We start from the raw sequence: 6,854 nt of genomic DNA on the forward strand, positions 1-6,854 counted from the left end.
ATAAAAACAAAAATATTTAGCTAGGAGATTTCGAGCATTTAATCCCAAGGACCATCTAAACAAAACACGAACGTGGAAAAGTAAAAAATCCATTCCCGGTTAACAGACAGATATACAGGTAAGAGGATTACTGGCTTATCAATTATTTCCGTCCATCAACTTTTTATGCTGCAAACGTCCAAGAACACTTTGCGTCCAAATCGTTATAATTAAAAACAGGTTTTCTTTTTTTTTTCTCGATAGCAATAAAAAAATAAGTATTTATACAAATATTATACAGTAAGTTTACAAATTCGTTTCGACTGTTGCCTGACTCTAATTTGCTGCAATAATTGGTGTATATTTACGGTTTTCTACATCGTTTTCTGAACTTTCTATGAGTGCTTTGCCATACCTTTAAAAGAAAACACAACTGATACGTTAAAAACTAGTAATCGTTTAAAGCAATCTATGAACAGATCAAATGTTTTACTACTTTGCTTTATTGGCCGAAGTAAGTGGTAATAGGAGGATGCAGCGTCAGCAGAATACGAGAGACTAGCTTTTCCACTATAAACGCTTTTGATAGGTTCTCAGAATATTTACACCATTGAAGAGAAGGCTAACGTTATATTATATAATTGGCGTTAAACTGAAGCATTTAGCAAATGACGAGAACTTTGCGAAAAATGACGAGAACTAATAATGCAATATTCAAGACCCAAACCCATTTTGTTTAAATAATAAGTTTGTGTTAGCATGTAACGATAAAACAAGTATTTTGTTGTATTATAGTGCTAGAATATTTCAAACCTAATATAAATACATTTTGATAAATATATCAATTTTAAAAATAAGTCAAAATAAAAATAGTAATCTTATATTACCAAAATCTAAATTCCCATGAATCTTCGAAATAAAAATTTTATGTAATAAAATACCGTTCTAATAGACACTTTTATAATTACTAAGATAACAGAAAAATAAAATTTTAATACTAAAAAATTACTACATATTTTGATTACTGTAATAAATCAAGTCAAATATTTTAATGTTAAATTAGCCTTTTACATCAAATATTATTATCTCTATACTTTTCTTCTTTTTATACAGAACAACAAGGAGCGTTGCATTACCTTTGTGTCCAAAAAAGGGCAAAATAATTTGTTTCCATTAACTTTAGCTTTTTAGCATTTATTCTTACTGTTTACAATGACCTATGTAGTTAAATAAAAACGTTCCCTGGAGAGATACTTAGTTTCGAGATAAAATACTATAATGCTGTTTCTTTTTTCTGTGCAGACAGGAGGAGAGAAAATAAACGCAATGCTGGGGGCATTAGAAGGCCCGGGGTTATTATCGCACAATTGCATTTGCATGAATGGACCAATACTACAATGTTGTTATTTAAAATAATAGAATTCATTACTAAACATCAGAGATTTACTTGACGAACATATAATTCGATTATTTAAATCATAAATACAACTGCATGTGACTGTAAATGTATCGAAACATTAATAGCAGTTTAATATTTTTCTTTGTACTCTAGTTTCTACATAAATATTTTAATTATTAATTGATTAGCAACCAAACCTGCATCAAAATTATTAATTGTTATTTGTAAAGAGAACAAAAGCTTGTATTTTCATTTATAATCCAATGATATTTGCAAACTGAAATATGACAACTTTCTGTCCACAAATGTAAATACTATGTATCAGCATTTGTTGTAAAAAAAATAATTTGCTTAAAACAATTATGATAACAATATTCTAAGTGAGCCTAATCTCTCATAAATACAAAGGTAAAGCATCAACTACAATAATTAGGAAGCTTCGTAGAGTAAGTGCCAAATATGGTAAGTAAGAAAGGTTCACCAAACTGTGATGATATAGTACAATATTTTATCAAATTCGTGCAATAGTATATGTCCAATTATGCAAAAATATAAAGTGATATTGTTTTGCTATAAATAAAATAGTATATATAGAGAAAAATTGAAGCTTCTTCTTTTTTCCGTATCAGATGTTTTTCTCATTTAGTTATTTCGCAATTATTCGAAACTAATATTCCCAATTTCGCAGACTGAACTGACATAGGCAGAAACGAAAATATTTTGGGGCCTTTGTTGTGCATATTTAATTCAGTTTAAAAATTATTACCTAAATTTATATTAAAATAAATTAAGTTAAGAGCAAAGAGGTATTTCAAAGCCGTTCCTGTTATTACAATTATATTCAGAACCAAACTGTACGTTCGTTTAATTTAATTTTAATACTGCCAATTGATTTCAACCCAAAACTGTAACGTTTTTACTAAATATAAACATAATGCGAAGCCGAAACCTCCTGGACGAAAATAAATATTTAATTTCATCGAAAAACAAATCCCACCCCACACCCCGCCGCCGCCCGTACAACAGAAATAGAAATACGAGCGAAAAAGTAGGAAAATCCATTTCGATTTCGCAATCGACAAAAAAAACAATATCGGCCCCGGTAAGAGGATTATTGGCTTATCGATTGTTTCCGGGGCGCCAATTTTTTTTATTTTCGAGAAAGTCCAAGAGCGCTTTCCAATAAAACGTTTCTAATTAAAAACTTCTGAGCAGGAGACCGAATTCCTGGCAGGAGATTTCGCGTTCGCCATGATTAAAAAACCGCCACCCATTGTTTTGACCGGGCAATTAACGTCGGGTCGAAATTACATTTAGAGAGGCGACTTGACGAAAAGACGTGGAAGGGATAAAGTCAATAATACAAAAAAGATTTCTGTGTTATTAGGGCCAATTCCGGTCGGGGCGACGCGACTCGCCCAATTAGTTATCCTGCTCGCGCCGTTTTCTTTCCAAACATACAACACAACGTGGGATAAATTTTAAATTTCACCCCATTAGCCCGAAAATTTTATATATTATGACGATATGGTGAATACGCATAGCGTAAAATATTTCTAGGTCAAAATTTATATATAATCCGATTGAAACATTTTCAAATTATCCAATATTAAACATAACAATAAAGATATATTTTTAGGTTTCTCCTAATTATACCAACATCTAAATTTTAGAACAATATGGTGTAAACGCAAATTTTTGAAATATTTCTAGGTCAAAATCTAAATACAATAGGATACAATTGCTTGTTCTCCATAACAGTTTAACTTTATCAAATTATACGATATGTAATAGAACAATAGAGAAACTTTTTTGAGTTTTCCCTAATTATCATAAGATTTAAATTTCGTAACAATATGGTGAATGCTAAAATATTCAAAATATTTCTAGGTGAAAATCCGAATAAAATAAAGAAAAAAATAGTAAGCACAAATTAAATTATATCATATAAGTACCCATATCTAGGAATTATAAAAGAAATAGTTAAAAGGATATATTCCTCGGTCAAATCTAAAAATATACAAGAGATAACATCTAAAGAATTCCCAATAATTAGACTGGGCAACAAAACAAAATTTCAAATTCGAAATTAGTTTTTTACTAACTCAGTTATGTTATATATGACTGTTTATCTATGCAAGCCCACCTTATATTATCATGAAATAATATCAACTGTCAGAAGAAATACAACAGGAAATTGTCGAAATGGATATCAACACTATGTTATCCATCCTACAGCGGTAATGAAATGGTGAATGCGAGGTATATTCCTAGGTCAAAATTAAAAAACTATTTAATATCAAACTGATCTAATAATATTGATAAAAGTATACGATATTTAGCACATATAACATAGCATATATGTCTATATATGCATATATGTCTGAATAGTAAATAATTATATATTAGCATTAAATAATAATATTTTGTTGGGGTACTAGAAAATATCGACTATCGAATAAGTGATTTGTAACGAATCTTCAGCAGGAATACGCAGACTATTCCCGCCCGAATTATATAAGTATCAGATTGCATGATTTAGCGACAGCGAGTTAATTAATATTCAAGTGTTCGTATCTAAGTTGAAATATAAATGGGGAAGGTGTCAATTCGCTCGCATTGTGTTTGGCACGCAAGATTTACAAAGCTTTGTAAACGGCGTAGGTGGTCCTTGCATAATTTAAAAGGGGATAAAAATTAATTAGCAAATGGAGTGTACCGAGTAATCAGCTCAAAGTAAATGTTTTTGGGGGGATTTTCGAACTGTAAGCAGAACGTAATTTCGATGGTATCCAATTAAAAGATTTATCCGTAAATGTGAGACTAAAAGTACCTTTCATCCCTCTTTAGAATTATAAATATATGTGAAGTAAGGGACGAGACACATTATCTTTTAAATATTATAACATTCGCCATATTATCTTTATTTTGTTAGTATTAAATTTGGGTAATATGACGTAAAACATACCTGGTGGTTTTGTCTCCAAAGTAGTTCCTACATCATAATAAAATAAATAAATTGTTTAATAAAATAATAGGAATATAAACAGTTTTGACCTAGAAATATTTTAAATATCCTTCGTCATATCATCAAATCATTTAAATACTAACTTATCATTATTGTAATAAATCGCTATTGTACTTTAATAGGCCGTAAATTGGCCACTTATTATTACTCACAAAAAAAACACAAATGGAACGTTCAATTTCTGGTGTATTGTTTGCTAAAATCCGTCACCCCATAATATATTCAGATATCAAATGGAATTTCATGGAGATTTTTCGGGGTGAGATTTTGTTACCAGCGTTATCCACTCCAATCAAAAATCTATTATTCATTTTTCAGCTCGCAGATTACATATTTATTACGTGTGCCAACTAAAAGTTAAAACGATGTCCATTTACAGTATATTAAATTGAAATATATTTTTAACATTGTTAGGTTAATGTCGTTGATATATGTGTATCTTCGTTGAGACTTACATAATATAGAATTAACAATAATATTGAAAGGATTCGTATTACATTAATCATGAAATGTAAACGAAATAAAAGCCTATAGACCTATATCATTGCTGCCAGTAATATCTAAGGTTTTTGAAAAACTCCTGTTAAAAAGATTAAAACCTATCATAGAAAGAAAAACTTAATACCAACACACCAGTTTGGGTTTATTAACAAAAAATCAACAATTGACCAGGTCCACAGAATAACAGATGTTATTGAAAAAGCCTACGAAAGTAAAAAAGTATGCTCAGCTATATTCTTAGATGTGGCACAAGCCTTCGATAAGGTTTGGCATGGAAGCCTTGCTCATAAACTACAGAAAATGTTACCAAAACAATACACCGAACTATTAAAATCATACATTACAACCAGAATGTTTAAAGTCAAACAAAAAGAAGCTTATTCTACAATAAAAGAAGATAAAGCAGGTGTACCACAAGGAAGTGTACTGGGACCAAGGCTTTATCTACTCTACACCCGGGATATACCACAGATGGAAAATATTATGATGGCTACATTTGCTGATCACACTGCGATTATAGCTGTCGGAGACAATAGTGAAGAAACCTCACGAAAATCACAACAGGCAAGTGACAATATAAATAATTGGACACAAGCTTGGAAAATAAGAATTAATGAAAGTAAATCTTTACATCTACAGTTCACCTATAAACAGACCGTACAAGAACCAATAACATTAAATAACACTATAATTCCATATAGCAACAACACTAAATATCTCGGAATGACTCTCGATGCAAAACTTCGCTGGAAGAAACATATAAAGAAGAAAAGATTAGAACTGGAATTGAAATCAAGGAAAATGTACTGGCTAATTGGAAGAAAATCTCAATTATCAGTACATAATAAATTGCTATTATATAAGCAAATACTGAAACCTATATCGACATACGGAATTCAATTATGGGGATGTTCTTAAAAGAGTAACATAAACAAAATACAATATTTTCCTTTCAGAACAAAGTCCTGAGAGGTATTGTGGGTGCACCCAAATACTATAGGACTGACTACCTACATCGAGACCTTCAGATACCCACAGTCAGTCAAGATATCAAGAGAATTGCAAGGGGACATGAGGAAAGACTCCATTCTCACACGAATATTGAAATATTACAACTATTGGATACCACCAGAATAGGACACAGATTCAAAAGGATCAAACCATCTTATCTTGTGTACTTTGTGTAGTAAGGTGCATATATTAAAAAATACAACAGTGACATGTATAAACATTATTTCACTACAGACTGAGATAGGTCCGATGGGTTCTCCTAGTTATATATCTAGATTTAAGTTATCGTAAAGAAAAATTGTAGGTAAGACGGAAAGGACCAGTAAAAGTGTATTAATTAAACAATAAAAAAATCATGAAATGTATTTCCTCTGACGTAATTTAGTAACGAAATATCAAATATTAGTGAATAAACAAAAAAGAATATGGGAAGAATAAGCCCGTAATATTTCAAATTTGATTTCCTTGTATAGCGACCATAATTTATAATTTTACCTTCAGCTGCTCCACGATGAAAGGCCCTTTGGATTTAGGATTAAAGTCATCCTTGTTGTGGTTGACGGAGGTACTAAAATATTACTTCTCAGCACACACACAGGCACATAATATCGCTTCCCTACAAACCCGTCCAAATTAAGTCAAACAAAACAATCCCAGGGACTCGTTAATCTTAAAGTTATTTTTATATATTGCTCCTTGCAATAGACGAGACCATTATCGTTTCCTTCTCGCCGGAGAATGTACCATTTGTCGTCAACCAAAGTGAATAATTTTACATTTTAATTCGTTAATAGAGAGAAAAATTATAGCAGAGCGGAAATAATGGTCGCACTTGAATTAGATTACAAAAAGTTTTGATTTGTGCGAACGGAGAGGCCGAAAATTATTTTTAAATTATTGCATTGTCCCGGTTTTTTATGTCCTTTTTAATATTTT

The sequence above is a fragment of the Rhynchophorus ferrugineus genome, unplaced genomic scaffold (genome assembly GCF_030347505.1).
Source record: "Rhynchophorus ferrugineus isolate W39M unplaced genomic scaffold, kcgeb_rfMv2 rfM11, whole genome shotgun sequence".
In the NCBI taxonomy this organism is placed as follows: Eukaryota; Metazoa; Arthropoda; class Insecta; order Coleoptera; family Curculionidae; genus Rhynchophorus; species Rhynchophorus ferrugineus.